Below are 18,868 nucleotides of genomic sequence, written 5' to 3'. Positions count from 1 at the left end.
TTCTCCAAGCTGGTTGGAGAGTCGGCCTGAACCAGGAGCTGGAGGACAGGCCCTGCCTGCTGCTACCTGGGTGCAGGGAGGGAGGAGGGCAAACCCGGCCGACCTCCTCGAGTCACCCGGAGCCTCCCTCTCAGGAAGGGGACCCAGGGAGGGTGACAAGCGCCCGTGTCTCCAGGTGGGAGTGTGCTCGCAGCCTCCTCGTGTTCACGTCCTGTCTGCATGGGAAAGTCCCTCTTCCACGCCAACCCAGCACAATCGGGAGAGTGCCTTGCAGAGCTGATTCCACGCTCTTTTATGAGTAATAGAGGCCAGCTGTGCTCCAGGTCCCTTCTGGAAGCCTCTTCCCATGATCTCAGCATCCCTAGGAAGAGAGGGCACCGTTACACTCGCTTGGCAATCTAGGAAGGTGGGGGTTTGCTGCTGGCTGATGAAGTGATATCTGCCCGTCATCCTGGGGCACACTGATGCCTGTTGGAAATGAAGATGCTCCCACAGGCCTCTGCTTTTAGGCTCATCCCTCGGGACTTGTTAAAGTTGAGCACTCCTGCAAATGTTAGGCTGGAGCCAGAGGAGAGGGGGGTGTATGGTGAGCTAGGCCAATCTGTGAAGGCTTCCTGGAGGAAGGGGCACACGAGAAGGTAGCCCCGGGGACTGTGGACGTCCACCCAGTGCCGTGCACAGGGAATCACCTAGGGAGTTTGCGTAAGCTCCAGATTCTGGCATCCTACCCTCAGAGACGACTATTCAGCCCCATCTGGCCATCTCCAGGCAACTCTGATGAGGAGGCTTCAGACTCAGAGCTGATTTGGCCCAAGGACCCCTGCAGAGGATCAGGCTGGCCCCCACCCATGACCCCTGGCTGGGTGCTGGGCTTTCCCTGGGGCCACATCTGCATGGGGAGAGGCCCTGGGCTCTCAGCAGGAGCCACAGCAGCTGACAGGCTGAGTCAGCACTCTGTCCCGTTTCCCTTCACTGGGGCTCAAGCCTTCGAGATGGTGGCTCTCGATGGCCATCCCCACAAGTGAATGCAGGCAGAGATCCCAGCCAAGTCCGGCAGGCCTGTGTCTCCTGGCTCCTGAGGCTGGGCTGGGGTTAGTGCAGATCCTGGGGGCTCTGGCAGACACCGCCCTGAGGCCAGTGTGCACACCCTCACACACATCTGTGCAACCTCGCCTGGCTTCCCCCGCGGCTTTGCAAGATTAATCGTGTCTAACGCATTAATTTGCACAGCCCTCCCTCCCCACGTGCGCTGGCTGGAAAGCACTTGTCACGGCAACCTAGTAATCATGACAGCCACTGAATTAGATTCTTACTCCAGGCCTCTGGGCCCCTCCCTCCGGCTGCGCCTGAAACTGCTCTTTCAGAGGAAAGGAGAACCTCCAATCCACAAACGAGTCCCGCTTTGGGGCACGGGGGCCTTTGTGGCAGGAGCCGTGTCCTCTGAGGGTGGGGGCCGAGGCAGGGAAGGATGTGGAGCAGGGTCCTCGAAGACCCTCCCCACACGCACCCCCCCAGCCAATGTCACGCCAATTCCAAAGCTGGTCACTGGCTGCCGTGGAAAGTCACCTCTGCGGGAGGGGCCCCTCCCTCTCCCTCCTGTGCTTGCCCTCCACCCTCCATCCTGTCCCAAGGACATTTCCATGGTAACCAGTTGTTGGATAAACAGTGATTTGAATTAAAGGTGGGAGCTTCAGCTGAGTGCCAAGTCTGAACTACACCAGGAGCAAGGACTCCACGTGGGGGCCAAGGGAGGCAGGCAGCAGGGACCGGCCACGGAGGGAACAGGAGGGGGCCCATCAGCACCAGGACCCAGTGGGGCTTTAGTGACCCGCGGGAGCCATGGGCAGTGCTGGTGAGCTCAGCGGGGACACAGGAGTCCTGCCTGTACTCCCAACCCCTGGGGGACTTCCTCCTCCACCTTTTCAGCCAGGCCTCACCCGTAGGGGAGGGGGATGTCCATCCCTGCCCTGCCCTAACCTCCCTCCCACCCAGGTGACACTGCACCTGATGTCCCTCCATTTCTTCCTAAGGTCAGCCGCAGCAGGCCCTTTACAACCCAAATACCCCTGAGAGAGGGGACACGTGAAAAGCGCTGTGCTCTCTTGTAAATGAACTTTCCAGATGTGTTTTCTCTCACCACCCCCACTTCTGCCCCATAACATGCTCTGTTTCTCTTCCTGTACTCTTCACCACCAAATGTAATATTGCATGTTGTCTGTTGGTCTCTCCTCCACCCCCACCCCTGCCAATAATGTAAGTTCATGAGGGGAGGCTCCATGCTTTAGACACAATGCCTGACCCTTAGTAGGGGCTGGGTAAACATGTTGAATGCATAGATGGATGGATGAATGGATGGATGGATGGAGGAGTGAATGCATGGATGGATTGGTGGATGGATGGATTGGTGGATGGATGGACGGATGGATGGAAGGATGGATGGTGGGTGGGTGGATGGATGGATGAGTGGATGGATGGATGAATGGATGGATGAGTGGATTGTGGATGGATGGATGGATGGCTGAGTGGATGGATGGATGGATGGATGAGTGGATGGATGGATGGATTGATGGATGGATGGATGGATGAGTGGGGGAATGGATGCCTGCTAAGAGAGCGTAAGGGAGGCCGGGTCCAGAGTGGGCCCCTATTGTGCTACACATCAACCCCCTACCCGGGCCTGGACCCCACACATTCAGGCTGAGAGGATCCAGGTATTTGGGGCTGGTCCTGGGCTTACGGGCAAGCAATACCCCAGGAGGGAGGAATAATGACCATGTTGGGTCAAGTGGGAGCAGGGATGCTGGGAACTGGGGAGGGTTCAGAGCTGTCCATTTCCACCTCATCGATTTCCCTGTCATCTGTCGAGAATGGATCAGGAGTGACTTGAATGCTTCTCACCTCACTGGGCCTGAGAAGGCCATCCTGCCCTCTCTCCAGTCGGGGGTCATACCCACCGCCTGGCTGCCCCTGAAGCACTCCTCTCAGCCAGCCCTCTCCATGGGACCCTCCCCCGATGCACAGTGGATGCGGCCCCCCCAGAGCACCAGCTGGTGCTGGCTGCATTCTCTCTGGGGCTATTAGGAGGACCTTGGCCTGACCTTGGTCAAATCTCTCAGCAGGAGCCCTGGTCCAGCACACACTACCAGTGAGGCCTTGAGGGAACGATGCTGTGTCCAGCTTCCAGGCCACCCTGACCACTATGTAGAATTAAGTATCCCCCTGGGCAGAGGAGACCGGGCGTCTCCCAGGCCCCTTCAGCCTCACTGCTCTCAGCACCATGGACAGCTCCTCCCACCGCCCTGCTCCAGCCCCTCCTGTCAGTGACCCCTGGGGCTGATGGGAGAAAGGAGAGCTATGAGCCCCTGTCTTTGCCCATTTCTTTCAACAAAAGTTCTGAAAGCCATAAAGTGCAAGAGAAATATGAGAATTGGGGTCGATATCACCTAGAGGCAATGCCCTCCTCTGCCCCCAATTGCAGATGCTTCAACCAGACCCCTTACAAAGATACCTTTGCTGCTCTGCTGGAGAGCACACAGATGCTGGGATGATGGGTGGGAGAGATGGGAGAGGGCGGCTGAGCGGCCCGACTCCTTCTAAGCATCGCAGTTTAAAAAACACCAAATGTCCTTGCAACGGAGGAGTGGACAGCAGCACAGAGGAAGCAGAGACCCGGCCTCTCCCTGGGACACCGGCAATTTATCCCCCAGGTTCTGGATTTAAGCCATGAAAGAGAACTGTGCTGTGCTGAGATCAGGGCCTGCTGCCCCAGCAAATTTCCTCCTGGCACCGGCATCCTTGATGTCCCACAGTCCCGGCCTGGAGGAATGCACCGCCCAGAGCCAGCAGCTGCTGCAGGTGCCCGTCCTCCCAGGGCTCTGGTCCACAGCTGAGGTTCCCGCAGACCCCCTTGTCCCCCTGAGCCCATGTGAGCGGGGCTCAGCCCTGCTCCCCAACCTTCAAGAGTACCCCTGCCACAGTCTCCTGGGAGCTGGATCTTGTCCTCCGAACCCTGCAGGATCTTGTAGGCAGGTATTGATCTGCCACTGGCCGGGCTCCAGGTTCACAGCTCTAAGCGTCTCGGCCTCCACACCCCTGCCTGCCTTTCTGCTGAGTGGTTAACTGTCTATAAACACAGCCAGAGGGGTTCTGGCCTCCAAGGGAAACTCACTGCTGCGTGAAGACTCCATCGTAAGGGGCAAGTGTGATGCACTTGCTCCGACTCCAAGTCTTACTGTTGGCTCAGAGCACAGCAGGCGCTGAGACCCGGCAGCTGGACACCCCTCTGAGCCTCGGTTTCCTCAGCTGTCACCTGGGGGCAGTGACAGTGCCCAGCTCAGGGGCCGATGTGAGGATATAGGGAGGCCGGGCCAGCAGGTGCTTGGGACCTGGCTCAGCGTCTGGCAGTCGCTGAATCGGCGGTGCCGCTGCTGCTGCTGCTGAAATTACCATTAAACAGGAGCCTCCTGGCAGTTACTCTTCTGCTGTCTCGGGGGCAGGTCTTGCGCCAACGGCTGAGGGGCTGAGTGCAGGGTCAAACTCAGGTGCCTTCAGAATCCCAGCATGGAGGCCACAGGCCAGGCCACGTGTGGCACAGACACAGGGACTGCGCCTCGCCACCTGCCCCGGGGGCTGCAGAGCATTCCAGCCACGTCATGCCCAAGTTAGGGGCAGAGGACCCCCCCACGAAGCTCCGTCCCTCACGGCCTAACCCAGGACCGGAACAGCAGGTCTCCGAAGGCCTGCCCGTCCCTCAAGCCAACAGACACAGCTGAGCCCTCGGGCAGCCGCCCCTGAGGCAGATGTTAGAAGAGGGAGTAAGTCCGGCTCCTTGTGAAGAATCACCTCCTGACAGGCATCCGGCTCAGAAAAGCCCTTTGTCCAGCCACCTGGCCCCCTGCTAACGCTTCCCAGCCTGAGCCCCACAGACATCCAGGAGGATCGGTGGACACAGCCCTTGCCTGGGAGGGCCGAGGGTCACAGCTTCCCTTGGAGGAGGGTGCCAGGGAGGGAGGGGGCCAGGGAGGGAGAGGAGGGAGGGCCATGGTCTGAATTGCTCTGTGTGTGGACGGAAAGCATCTGAGCGGAGCAGAGACAGCCTCTGTGGCCGAGGGCAGACCCAGAAGGGGATTTAGTGACTCCCCAAGGAGAATGCGAAACCGTCCTGCCAAATTCTCTTTCTCATTCACCTCCGGTCACTTTGCCCCCTCTCGGGCCCCCAAACCTGGCACCAGGTAGAGAAGAGACCCCTGAAGTTCCCGATGGAGCTCGGCCCGGGGCCACGAGCCCCTGCTGGGCCAGTGGACACAGCTCATCTGTCCTTTGACCCCACACCCTGGCATCCCCGGGCCACCCGCGGGACTTCCTTCCATGAGCATGGGAGTGTGCGTGTTCTGGGGCTGCCCGACTCTGCCGACCCAGGAGGGGCCCAGAATCGCTGGTTGTGAGTGTCCAACTCACCCACCAGACCCTGAGCCCCTTGAGGCAGGCGGCTGCCAGGACATCCTGGAGGAGGCACTGGGCAGGCCACAGGCACGTCCTGCCCAGACCAGACCTGGCTGCTGCCCGCAAAGCCCCACCGGGGACCTCCAAGGGAGGGAGGAGCCCCTCCTAGGGCTGGAAATCAGGACTCTATCCTCAGAAACTGGCCTCACCAGCCCAGAGGAGGGGGAGTGGGCAAGTTCACCCCTGCTAACCCCTGAGCCCCACCAGGCGGCTGTGCAAGGAGGGCTCTGTTCCCTGCAGACCTGGGGCAGAGCTGAGGCCCCTCTCCAGCTTGTCACTTCCACCCTTGGGGCGTGTCCTGGGACCTCCACTTTCTCGGAGGCCTGTGTGAGCCACAGGACCCTGAATCAGGAGACCTGGGCCACAGGACCTTGGGCCAGTCCAGCCCCCCTCAGCTCTGCATGCCCACCCCTAAAATGGGGGTGCTGCCTCTCACTTCCCAGGCCTTGAGAGCAGGAATGTTCCCAACCAAGTTCCCAACTGCAGACGTGGGAAGCTCCTGCAGTGGTGTCAGCGTGGCTGCCCTGGGATGGTGGCCCTGAGGCGGGCTTCCCTCCCGCTGCAGAGACCACCTGCACTCTGTGGCCATCTCAGGCTGCTTGGGGAGCAGCACAGTTGAGGCCACTCAGGCCGGGCTGGACCCTTCCTGCAGAACCTTCTGGGCCAGTTTCCTGGCGGCCCAAGTTCCCACAAACACAGGCTAGACGCAGCGGCGGTGTGGGGCCCTCGCCCCCTGCAATATCGGCAAACACTGTCGACAGAGGGACCTGGGATGGCCGCGTGGCTCCTATGGGGGGGTGGTCTCTCTGGGGCTTGAGCTGGCTGAGGCCCAGCAGAGGAGGCAGGAGAGGAGGCCGCTGCGTCTCCCTCCAGAGCCAGAGGCTCAGCTGCAGGCCCAGAGGCCACTTCCTGCGTGAGTTTGCACAGGAGCGCGTGTGAAAGCCACGTGCCCGTGTGCCCGGACGGGGGCCTCGTTCCTGCAGCCCGGCCTACCCTGCTCACTTCCATACCCAGCTCCTGCCCAGGAGGGGCCCCCACAGGGAAGGCAGGCCCCCAATATCCACAGCCTGTGGGGGCACCCCCACCACTGCCATTTCCAGCCTGCGATGGTGGGAGCTCAGGGCCCCAGGCCCAGCGGCTGATTCCAGAGAGCACAGGCTCCCTTCGCCAGGCAACTGGATTTTCAGATCAGCACTTTCCACTGGAAGGGGGGGGCACGGGGGCAGGGCTCTCGTCCTCAGGTGTGCTCCAACAATCACCCAGTGCCCGAGGTTCCTGAGGCCACTTGGCGCCCCACAGTGGCGTCACCCTGGGCAGACGCACCTCTCACAGGGGTCCTGCTGCAGGGACAGGTGGGACGAAGCTGCACGTGGCACCTCTGGGTACCCAGGTACTTTGGTGAGGAAGCCGACCCCTAGGCTCCCGGGTTCAGGCCCAGCTGGGCAGGGGTGCTGAGGGCGGCCTGGGACCAGAGGCCCCGGGGAGCAGGGGCTGAGAGGAAGAGGAGATAGGGGAGCCCCAGGGAGCAAGAAGAGGGCTCTGAGTGGTTGAGATGCCCCCAAACCAGGTCCCAAGGGCTCCGCTGGACCCCCAAGGGCCACACCCCTTCCCATGGAACCCCATCACCATCTGTTCCCCTTGTCACTGCTGCTCATTCTGTCCTAGGTTCATGGACACAGTGAAGTCCAGCTGGGCCCTCAGGATCTTGGCCTCAGTCCCTTCCTGGAAGGAGATGCTGGGCATTCAGCCTCTGTACAGGGAGCCGGGAGCCAGGACCGGGTGAGGAGGAGCAGCTTGTTGACTAGGTCCTGGTGATTAGCATGTTGATTCAGACCCAGCTGGACACATCCCTGAACCCAGCATGGTGCCTGTAGCTAGCGTGGAAATGCCGTCCTCCAGGAGGCGAGGGGCCCTAAGTACCTGCCTTTGGGTTTCCGAGCCCATCCTTGGCCTCGTCTTAGGGAGGGGAGAGGGGAGAAGGGAGGGTACTCATTTGCAACGTGGACCACTCTTCGATTTCTGACATGTCGACTGTTTGTCACACCAGATGGACGGTCACAAGCACCTGGGGCAGCAGTATTATTCTGTTACTCCCATGATGACAAAGCCGAGGTCACAGGGGAAAGCCTGTCCAGGTTCTCGCCCCACCTCCAGCAGCACAGCTCCTCGACGCCTCCGATTTATTTTTTATTTTTAATTTTTATTTATTTATTTTTTTATTTTTTTTTGTGAGGAAGATCAGCCCTGACCTCACATCCATGCTAATCCTCCTCTTTTTGCTGAGGAAGACCGCCCCTAAGCTAACATCTATTGCCAATCCTCCTCCTTTTTTTCCCCTTTTTCTCCCCAAAGCCCCGATAGATAGTTGTATGTCACAGCTGCACATCCTTCTAGTTGCTGTACGTGGGACCCGGCCTCAGCATGGCCGGAGAAGAGGTGCGTTGGTGCGCGCCCGGGATCCGAACCTGGGCCGCCAGCAGCGGAGCGTGCACTTAACTGCTAAGCCAGGGGGCCGGCCCCTCGAAGCCTCCGATTTAGACCAGAGGCCCCCGACGTCGGGGTCAGCTGAGCCTCGTGCTGCCCTCACCGCCTCCGTGCTCCCCAGCGGTGCCCAGAGCTGTCCGCTCAGGAGAGCTCGGTGAACTCAGCTCTGCTTCCTGTTGACAAAGACACGTCTGCAAATAGCTCATCACGGCTCCGACAACCAGGAGACGGGGGCCAAAAAGCGCGTGCCAGCGCGGCCTCGGTTACCTGGGCAAGGCTGCAGCCTCCTGAATACTCAGGGTGTCTTCCTAATTATCGCGAGTTAAGCCAACCAAGCTTCCCCAACAGGGCAGGCTCCAATCCCTCAGCCTCCAGCTCCCCTCCTGTCTTTCTTCCTCCCAGCTGGGCAGGTGGTGGGGTGACCTTGACCCCCATCTCTGCCGGGGCGGGCTGTGTCTGTCTGGGCTGTCCCCGTGCCAGCACCCCTTCCAGTTCATTCTCTCTCTCCGAAGCGCTTGACATATCCCTGGCCTGTTCTCAGGGAGGCCCTGGACCTTGTCCCAGTCCTGAGTGGAGATAATTACCCCGACGTCCGTTCGCAGCATTTAAATGCGTTTCCACAGTGTTGGAAACACAGAGTGGGCTGTGGCGAGCTGGGGGGCAGCACGTGTCCCTCCTCTGGCAGCCCCATCGGAGACGGCCGTTTCCACCTTCGAGGGGCCTGGTGGCTCCTTCTCATCAAGCAACCAGCATGGAGCTCCGTGTGGTCACCACGTGTGGCGGCACCTCATTCCCAGAACCTGCTGATTGGGGAACGTCGCCCCCGCCCAGGACTGGACGTCCCCGCGTGCCCTGTGCTGGCCCGAGAAGGGGGCTGTCTTTGCACTTGCCCCCGGAGCCTGGGGCTGGCTGCCCTGCTGCGGGGCATGGGGCGCTGGACCACGCAGACAGGAGGCCAGGTGGATAGGCCAGGCTCCATCGCAGCCCTGACGCTCCGCACCGTAGGTGGCGCTGTAGGACGGTAGGCAGGTTCGGAAGCCGCCATCTTTGAGGGTCTCACTCAGAGCAGCTCTGAGCCAAGAAGAGGGCAGAGGCCTGACCACGGGGGCACAGTGGGGACGGTGAGACCAGCAGCGGCTCCCGGAGCAGGGCACTGCTTTCTGTGAGAGCAGAACTCCAGACGCTGGAGCAGCAGGAGTTCAGAGACCCCTGTGCTGCGGTGAGCAAACCAGGCCAGGACCTAGCCACGTGACAGATCTGCAGCACCCTCAGAGCCGGCTGCTGCCGGCAGGAGCCAAGGTGGGACCATTGCCCTGCAAACACCTGATTCGGCCCAGCAGACGTCTCCTGGCATGGGTCCAGCCCAGGAAACCTGAGACGAGGTCAGTCCCCCACCCCACACTCCAGAGCTTAAATCCAGGATGACCTTGACAGCGGAGGGAGGGGCTCCTGGGTACAGTTCAACCCCATCCCGAGCCAAGAGGACCCGAGTGATCCACCCCACCTTCCTCTTGCCTCTGCATGCTACAGTGCGAGGTTCTAGAAGGTTCTCGCTGGGCCCTTGCAGGCTGGCCCCCACCCACTGCCCAGCTCCTTCTCATCATTCAGGTCTTGGATGAAAAGCCACCTCCCCAAATAGGCCTGCCAGCGTCCCTCTCAGAGGACAGTGTCCCTGCTGTTCTTGACCCTGGTGAGATGTGAGCAGCTCCAGGACAGGGCCTGCATCCATCTGGGTCAGCCCTGACCCACCACCCAGGGCAGGGCCTGTGTCCACCTCCGTCACTGCCAACCCACCACCCAGGACAGGGCCTGCATCCATCTGGGTCAGCCCTGACCCACCGCCCAGGACAGGGCTGTGTCCACCTTGGTCAACCCTGACCCACCGCCCAGGACAGGACCTGCATCCATCTGGGTCATTGCCAACCCACTGCCCAGGACAGGGCCTGTGTCCACCTTGGTCAGCCCTGACCCGCCACCCAGGACAGGACCTGCATCCATCTGGGTCATTGCCAACCCACCGCCCAGGACAGGGCCTGTGTCCACCTTGGTCAGCCCTGACCCACCGCCCAGGACAGGGCCTGTGTCCACCTTGGTCAGCCCTGACTCACCGCCCAGGACAGGACCTGCATCCATCTGGGTCATTGCCAACCCACTGCCCAGGACAGGGCCTGTGTCCACCTCAGTCAGCCCTGACCCACTGGCCAGGACAGGGCTGGTACGTGGTTGAGGGCAGGTGGATGGGGACGAGGATGAGGGCGGTGAAGTGTTTCTGCTCGGGGGGCTCTGGTACGGTTTACAGGGTGCAGATCAGGGAACAGTGAGCTGCCCGCAGGCCCCATGGAAGAACTCAGCTTTGGTTGAGAAGGTTTACATGAAGGGCACAGGATTGACTGTTTGCATCGACAATCCTGTGCCAAGAAATCAGTGCTGACACCCCAGGGGAGGCCAGCGCCCACCTGTCCGCTCGGGCCTGACCCCAATCTTCTCCAAGAATTAAGTGGCTCTGAGAGGTCCCCCACTAACGCCAAGCTTGCTCCTGGGTCTCAGTCTACCCTGCCTCTCAGCTCCGCCCAGCTGAGCCAAGGCCAAAGGCCCCAGGCTGTGGGTCACCTTCTGGCCCCTGGCTGGCCGGTCTGTGGAGTGGGGGCTGTTTCTCCCACATGGTGGTTAATCCCTTTCCCATGTGCCTGGAGCTCAAGTAGAAACAGGCCCTTTGCAGCAAAGCCCCTCAGAAGGGCCCAGTGGGCATCAGGATGGGGCACCACGGTCGGAACCTCCAGTGAGGAACCCCGTCTTGGCGCCCCTTCCGTGCCCCTCCCTGGGCCCTCGCTCACCCCCGGGCCGCGGGTCTTCAAGCCCCTTCTGAGTACATGGGACTGGCGCTGAGGCCCCAGCGGCCATCAAAGTGGGGAAACAGGGGTTTCAATTCTGTTGGAAACGGTTAGTTAAATGATCAGACGCGCAAAATTCACAAAATCCTGGGAAGAACTAGAGGGAATGACAGGAGCAGGTGAGAGGGGGCTGCCCCGGACGGCGAGCTCCGAGAAGGCTTCCAAGAAAGTGAGGTTTAGGGTAAAACTGCAGATGGGCCCAGTCAGCGGGGGAGGCGGGAGGCGGGGAATCCCAGGGGTGAGCCTGGCAGCTGACCAGCGAGCCCAGGTGGCCCAAGGCAAGGCAGCCAACCTCTGGGTCCCGCCTGATGCCCATTTTAGAGGGCTCCAGGTGGGGCACATGGATGGAGGGGCCGGAGATGCAGCAGTGCCTTGGTGGGCGGTTGCTCTGTGGTTCAGGCCAGGGGGTGGCCTGTGCCGTGGGCTGCAAGGCATGAGCCCCTCGAGCCAGGGTCACGGCCTCTCACCTCCGTGCTGAGCTCTTCCTTCCCAGCAGGGCTGGTCAGACACAGTTGTCAAACAGGAACCGGGGTCTGCCTCCACCAGCTTGGCCCCAGAATCAAGGGGCCTCACCCGGCAACCCTTCACTTTCTCCATCTAATATGTTTGTTATCTTTCTCGATGGCCAGCTTCACAAAGTGGCCAGGAGTGCAGAACTCACGGTGAGCTGGGAGCGCTCTGACCCACTGGGCAGACGGCCTCTCCGCCAGCAGTCCCCACACCCCTCCTTCCTCCTCTCTGCTGCCTCACTGTCTCCCGCACCCCATTTCAGCAGACCCTGCTGGGGCTGAGGGGGTGCATCTGCCTTGCAGGACACAGACGAGCAGGCCACGGCCACGTGCTGGCCACGGCCCTCCTCCAGGCTCCCAGTGAGCTCTGTCTTCTCAGATTCGGCACAGGTTCCGGACCCCCAGTGCACAGGCCCCCTCAGCAGCGTCTTTCTGCAGCAAACCTGCTGCTCGCGGTGCAAGAGGCGCTAGTGCTCAAGGGCGTCTGTCCCCCCGAGGCCCAGGGCCTTGCGGTAGCCTTGGCCTAGATACTTTTAGCTCCCAGCGAGGGCTTTAGCTCAGGCTGGTCATTGTGTGGTGACCACAGCAGGGGAAGGGCTCTCCAGGTTCTAGAAAACCCCAAGTTTAGAACCCCGAGTATTGGGCAAATCCAGAGTCTTGCCTGTTAAAGTCAGAAGCCTTTTAAATCTAGGTCCTGAGGGAGGGGTCCTCCAAGCATCCATTCTCCTGCGTTCCTTGGAATTAGGGTCGTTAAATCCGTGGGCTGCACGCCTGAAGGGAAGTGAACTGTCTCAGAGCCGGCGGGCCAGGGGGTTAGGGGGCGGGGGAGGGCTGTGGGGGTCTCTGAGCCGGGTGGCTCACACCGCCTCTCCCCTCGAGGTGTGTGCCCATGGCTGCCCCCTCGTCTCCTGACTCCCAATCAAACTCCCGCCAATGAAGCGCCTCCGCAAAACTCCAGAAGGCCCATGGCGCACAGATGGTGGAGGATCCCGCTCCTGACCTTCCGGCTGATTAGCTACCACATCCCCTCTGCCCGTGGTGAGCTCTTCTGTCTCCTCCAGAGATCCCGGGAGGCCCAGCCTCGCGAGTTAGACTGTGTGGGTCCTTTATCTCTGCCTTCGGATATGGGGGGCACTCTGCTCCCAGCAATGTGATGTGGGGTTCCCTGGGAGAGACTGCTAACTCAGAGACGAGTGACTCTCGTGGGGTTTCTGTGCCCACGGCCACCCTTGCTGGATGTGGCCTGTAGGGAGGCGGCAGGGGTGGGGGGGCATCCCCAGGGCAAGGCCTCGCCCCCCTCCCTGCCACCCCCCCTTCCTGCTGGCCCACGGTCTCATCAGAGCTGAATCCTCAGCAACGCATGACAAGGGCATGAGGTCACAGCTGACCCTGCCCCGGGACACATCCAGAGGCTAGGCAGGGCGTGCTCCTCACGGGGCCTAGACAAACCTGGTGTCCACTCCAGGCCACCCCAGCTGCAGCCTCCTCCTTCTCAGCTTCTCGGGAGTCCATTGACCTGGCACAGCCTGCCTCTCTCCCGCCTGCCTTTCCTCTGGGCCCCCGTGCCCCTGGCCAGGCTCGGAGAGACAGCGGTGGCCCCTGCAGGCTCCTGTGCTCCCAGCCTCAGGGGGGAAGGCCGCCCCCTGGGCCTCACCCTGCAGACCATTCACAGGCCAGAGGCAGAGGCCCAGAGATCCGGATTTATAGGAGTCGCCCAGGCCATCGCTAAGGGAGAAACGCCAGTACCACAGGGGAGACTGCTGTCCCAGGGGCCTGGGTTCAAGTACAGTCCTCAGTGGACGGCGACCCAGCCTGAGCCTCCGTCTCCTCATCAGCTAGGGCTGAAAGTCGTGCTCCCCTCTGGAGTCACCATGCAGACTGCACGTGTCTGGTGCCTGCAGCCTGGTGCCCGGTGCAGGGTCCCACCGTCTGCACTTTCTCAGAGATGAGGCCCCTCACTGTCACTCAGTGTCACCCGTGATGGGACAGCAACAGGACCAGCGCAGTGCAAGACACTGTGAGCCAGGGACACGTGGGCAGTTAGTGGGGACCACACTGGACAAGTGACCTGCAGTCAGATACATGAGTGGATCTTGGTGAAGCAGAAGGAATCAGCCCTTTTGTGTGGCTGGACGTCTCAGGGGCCCAGGGTGCTGGCGTTCCTGTGGTTCCCGGCCAGGGCCCTCACCGCCCACGCTGACTGGAACGCAGAGCTCTCTGGAAGCCTCTCAGGGCACTGGGGTTCCGCGGAACACCCCTTGGGAAAGGCTGGACTCCGGGGTGGTGACGGGCAGTGGGGTCTGGCTCTGTTCCGGGACCCAGGAAATGTGCTGTAGGCTCAGGAGTCCTGGAGGCCAGAGGCCCTAGACTCCTCTGGGGTCCACGGCCCCGACCACCGTCCTGGCGGAGGTGAGGCCCCTGTACTGCCCTCTCAGACACCCCTCCCCGTGTCCTCCTTTCTCCCCTTAAAAGCCACCCCAAGTGTGAGTAGGAAGACTGTGTTACCTCGACCAGCTTCCCCGTGTGTCCGGGTGTCGCAAAGGGCAGGTGAGAGCCAGGAGCTGGCAGCGGGCCAAGGATGCAGTGCAGACGGGGGTCCCAGCCAGGCCCCATCTCAGCCTGGCTTCTACCACCGGGGCCCTGACCTCCCCTGAGCCTGGCGGTGAATGGCTACCCTGGGTGACCTCGCCTGCACACACACTGGTTACAATTTAGAAGACAACAACACAGGGCGGAGAAAGAACTCATGAGGGTGAGCGGCAGCACTGGCGGGAGCGCAGAATCACAAACATTCAGTCTTGGTGAAGGGCGAGTAAATCCCGCCAGGCAGAGGAGACAGGGCGGTCCTGGGCTGGACAGACGTCAGGTCAGGGACCCCAAGTGGCTGGAGGCGCATGGGAGAGGGGCTTCCAGGGAAGGGAAGGCAGAGAAAGCTGGGGTTCTGGCCGAGAGGGCGTCTGGCCCTGCACTGTGCCCCGTCAGCTTAGCCGGGGTGTCTTCGTGGGGTCTCAGCCCACAGAGCTTACAAACCCTCTGCCCGAGCTCAAAGGGGCCTCTCCCTGCTTCTCCCCTCAGACCACGACATCCCTGAAGTCAGGATCCCCCGGAACAGGTGTTTGCGGGAGGCTACCCCCTCACAGCCGAGGAGAGCAAAGGACGCTGCCATTGAAACAGGATGGGCCGAGGGCAGGTGGGGACGGGCTGGGGCGGCCGGGGTGGTGGCAGGTGGGGCCATGTAAACCAGCTCCACTCCCATTTACCCCCTGCAATCCTGCCAGACTAGTCCAGGCTGGTCCTGGGGAGGCGAGTTTCCTGCTTGTGATCCTGTGGGCTGAGGCCTTCTGAGAATCCTCTTCTCCGGGGTCTCCTTGTGCCAAAGGACAGGCTATATTGGTGCCACAGCCCACACAGGATGGCCACCTGCTCCCCGGGCATCTTGCCAAGGGCCACGCTGGACCAGGACGCTTCAGGACATACCACGGAGCTGTGCCCGGGAAGGAGCCCACCACACTGATCTCCCATGATCTGGGATGAGCTGGCAAGGGTCTTTGCCCGGGTGTCCCCTTAGAGCTACCTGTCGGGGGAGAAATATGTTTATAGATTCAAATAATCGCCCACGGCTCTGCCCGTGCACACCCACACACCGGGGATAGAGCAGAGTGATCTGAGCCCTGCCCTTGGTTTTGCTGAGAGGTTTTTAAATGAGCAGTTGCCTGAGGCCCAGTGTGACCGGCTGGGTTAATCCACGGTGTCCCAGAAGCTCACACTGGCCCAGAAGGACACCTTCTCCACCCCGCCTCCCCGCCCTGCTCTGCTGGGAAACTCATTCATCTTTCAACACCTCACCCGAGACCCTCGGGGCCCAGCCCACAGCCCACAGCCTGTGCGTGTTTCCATAGCAACCTGCCTGGGGTGCACTGTCGGTCACATCCAAGAGATGTGAGCCCTTTGAAGGCTGCCCCTGACCTGGATCGCTCAGGAGAGAGGGGAGGAGGGGTGCTCGCTGACACCAAGCCCAGCCTCCCGCGGGGCAAGGAGGGTGAGCGCAGGGGCAGAGCTGTGCCTGCTGTAAGCCCGTGCTTCGAGTCCATGATCTCGTTCATTCCGGAGTACGTCTGGAAGATGGGGAAACAGTGGCCCAGAGCGAGGAATCTTCCCATTAGTGACAACCACGCCCCCTTCTAGGACACCCCACAGGAGAGGAGTCGCCAATGCGAAGCGTCCCTTCGGGACCGGTCCCTGGGAGATGAAAGCCAGCTGCTCAACCTCCAGTGGGGGCACTGGGTGGTCACTTGCCCAGCCCCTCTCCCCCAGAGGTCCCCTGGTCTCAAGGCAGGGAAGCAGGTGTGTTATCTGCTCCCTCCCGCTGCTCTGAGCCTGGGGAAGGCTGACCACAAATGGGAGAGGGGACAGCTTCTCACCTCCAGCTGGGCGGTCCCCGTGCCGTGACATCTCTGGAGCAGCTGAGTTCCTGCCTGGCTGGAGATCCTCTCTCACTGCAAAACCGTCAGTACCCCGCGTCTACTGGGGAAGCACCTGGGGCGTGGCAGAGGCTGAGAGGTGCAGGGGAGCAAATGTCGGCAAAGGGTCAGCCCAGGGCCTGGGGGCAATGGGCACCAGAAACTTGGATGGGGCTTCCCTGGCGCAGGAGAGTGTGGAGGGGGATCCACAAGAGGAGGGCTGACCTGGAAAGCGCCCCATGGGGGGAGGCCGGCTCTCCACTGAGACCCCAGGACGCCCTGTCCTCTCCTTCCTCAGCACTGATTTGGCTCAGATTGGACACCACTGAGGCAGAAGTCAGTTTCAAGTTGAGGAGGAAGTTAGCTTTTCCCACGACCCACTGGGCTTCCTCCCTGGAAAAAGGCAACTGCAGACCCGGATAACGGCCGCGGAGCCCCGAGGATACATCCCAGGCTGCTGGCGGGAGACCCTGCCCTGGCCGATCCCCAGCCCCGCAGAGTTGGGAGAGCAGCGGCCCCGCAGCGCCAGGCGCAGGGGGTCATGGGGGTGTTTGCGGCACCCCAGGGGGAGGGGCTCCAGGTGTGGAGCCCAGGGGCAGTTTGGCGCTGTGGTCACCGCAGGACTCTGACACATTGCCAGGTCGTGGCTCCTGACTCCTCCACTTGAACTCTAAGATGGGGTTCCAGCACCCCTAGCTGTTCACGGCTGTCCAGGTCCGCCCCCTTGTTCTGGGGGCCGTGTGCTGGACAGAGTGGGTGGGGCCGTTGGAAGGAAAGATGAATGAACCAGAGAGTGGAGACCCCCCTGGCCTTAAGAGGACGGGAGGGCTGTCCTCCTGGGGCTGATCTCCCTCCTGGCCAGAGCTCAGGCCCCGTCTTCGGGCCCCTGGGGTGGCATCGTGGCAGACGGGGCTGGGCGGGACCAGGATTCCCCGTCTGCCCCTTCTGCTCCCAGGGAGGCAACCCCCACCGTGAGGGGCTCCAGGACCCCAGAGACCCTGTGTCCCGAGCCCTGGCCCCACGCTGTGTGGCCAGATGTGCTTGTTCACTGTGGCTGGAGCCCTGTCCCCGTCACTGCATGGAGCTGTCACCCAGGCCTGACCCCTCCCAAAGGGACAGTCCCCTCTGCCCTTGACCCAGCCTCCTCCCTTCGAGTGAGGGTCCTATGGCCAAAGGCACCTCTACTCCCTGGCCCCAGCTGCCCTGGAAGGCCAGGCGCCCTCCCTCCTGGCCCCGTGAGCAGTGGGTCACAGGGAGGACTTGCTTCTCGCCGTTACACACCTTTGGTCTCCGCATCACTGGCCTGTCAGCCGGCAGGGCTGTCTGACAGAGGTTTTCTCCTCCGGATTTTTTAAAAGGCACATAAAATATTTACCTGATCATTTTTGCTGCCTGAATTCAGAAAATAATTCACTTCCGTCCTCAGCACTACCCCCTCAGCTCCGGGAGGTGACAGCCAGCCCACCGGCAATTACCCGACGGCGCGGGGTGGGAGGTCTGACCACAGACTACGGGAACTTTGCTGTCCTAGGTGTCTGCCTGGCCGGGGGCCCAGCCTCAGTGCCCGCCCCGCACAGGCGGGTTTCTCCTGGCCGGTCTGCTTCATGCTTTTTATTGTGCTTTATTTCCTTATTGGTGAAATGATTGAAGATTTGTTTGATGTTTTTTAATTGAAAACAGCACCGGGCCCACCCCCAGCTCTGCCTGTCCTTGTGGGTGCGCCGTCTGGAAGCCCCTGGCCCTGGGAGAACCGAGCACACCCCAGAACACGCAGGTGCCACGTGGCAGGAGACACCACGGGAGAGGGGCAGTTCCCAGGACACCCTGTCCCCAGAGGCACGGGGGCGGTAGGCGCACACAGCCCCAGGACCATCTGTGTGCCCCAGCATCTCCCTGGCACCATATTTACTACAAAGCCAGGCCAGGGTTTGTTACGAGTGTCTGAGCACCAGCCAGGTGTTAAGTGCTGTCCTAGACAGTGGTGGGGGAGCTGACCACGCAGTCCCTCCTCCGGCTCCTGTCCGCCCCTGCGTCCCCACAGGCACCACCTTCCTCCCGGGCACCTCCCGAGCCGCTGCTCGAGATCACCCACGATCACATCAAACTGAAGCGGGTAACGGTACAGACGACCTGGACAACACTGTGAACCGACAGATCTAATCGATGGTTGTAGACTAGCAACGGCGTCTACACCTCGAACGGCAGCAGAGCACGCTCCTTCCCGTGTGCACAGGGCATTCTCCAAGAGAGGCCGAGCCGGTCGTGAAGCAAACCCCAGGATGTGTAAAAGCACAGAAATCATACCAACTGTGGTCTCAGAAAGTAAGGAAATTAAACTAGAAATCAATATTGGAATAATAAGGGGAAAACCCCACAGGCATTTGGAAATTAAACAGCACATTCCAAAGTAACCCAAGAAAGAGAAAGTCTCAGGGAAATTTGAAAATATTTTGAACTAAAATGCAAATGAAAAAAAACTATCAAAATTTATGAGAGGCAAGGAAAGCAGTGCTTACGGGGAAATTTGTGGTCAGTGCTTCTATTAGAAAAGGAGAGCGATTTCAAATCAGTAGCCTAAGCTCTACCCAAAGAAGTTGGAAAAAGGAGATACAGTTAAACTTAAGGAAAGTAGAAGAAAGGAAATAATAAAGATTTGAGCCAAAATCAATGAAACTGAAAACAGAAAAACAGCAAAGTCCATCAAACCAAAATCTGGGTTCTTTGAAAAAAGCAATAAAACAGAAAAACCTTTAGCCAGACTAACCAATGAAAAAGAGAGAAAGAAGACAAATTCCTGACATCGGGACTGGAGGGGGCATCCCCAGTGACACTGCTGTCACTGAAAGGATAATAGGGGACTATGACATGAAGATGAGATAGACCAACTCCTCGAGAGACGCCAACTACGGAAGCTCTGTGGAGGAGAAACGGAGCCGGAAGAGTCTACCCTGTTTAAAGAGTTGACTTGGTACTTGAAAACCTCCCAACAAAGCCAACCCCAGGCCCATATTGTTTCACTGGT

This window comes from Diceros bicornis, chromosome 19 (genome assembly GCF_020826845.1).
Source record: "Diceros bicornis minor isolate mBicDic1 chromosome 19, mDicBic1.mat.cur, whole genome shotgun sequence".
NCBI lineage: Eukaryota > Metazoa > Chordata > Mammalia > Perissodactyla > Rhinocerotidae > Diceros > Diceros bicornis.
The sequence above is the reverse complement of the archived record's forward strand: the minus strand, read 5'-3'. Positions refer to the sequence as shown.